Raw genomic sequence first — 296 nt, forward strand, 5'->3', positions numbered from 1 at the left:
TTTTTAATGTCAGCGGTGATAGCTCAGTTTGCGTCAGATTTGAAGGTCGTGTTGACTATTCAATAAGAAATTAGTCATTATTTCTTTTTAAAATCTCAATGAATCAGCGAAAATATCTTTACTGATAAATTTTCATTTCTAATGATTGCGGGGATAGCTCAGTGAGAGAGCGTCAGACTGAAGATCTAAAGGTCACGTGTTCGATCCACGTTCATCGCACTTGGTTCACGTTGCATAATTTGACTATTCTTNAGTATAGGTTGACTAAGTTGCACCTTATAGTTTAGTTGATTATT

General features: G+C 35.3%; 1 non-coding gene across 1 annotated transcript; it reads left to right on the forward strand.

The window, feature by feature from the left end:
• The first annotated feature begins 147 nt into the window (after positions 1 to 147).
• TRNAF-GAA lies at positions 148 to 219 on the forward strand. Its single transcript has one exon. It is a non-coding gene; the product is annotated as a tRNA-Phe (tRNA).
• Positions 220 to 296: the final 77 nt, after the last annotated feature.

This window comes from Cucurbita pepo, unplaced genomic scaffold (genome assembly GCF_002806865.2).
Source record: "Cucurbita pepo subsp. pepo cultivar mu-cu-16 unplaced genomic scaffold, ASM280686v2 Cp4.1_scaffold015720, whole genome shotgun sequence".
Taxonomy (NCBI): domain Eukaryota; kingdom Viridiplantae; phylum Streptophyta; class Magnoliopsida; order Cucurbitales; family Cucurbitaceae; genus Cucurbita; species Cucurbita pepo.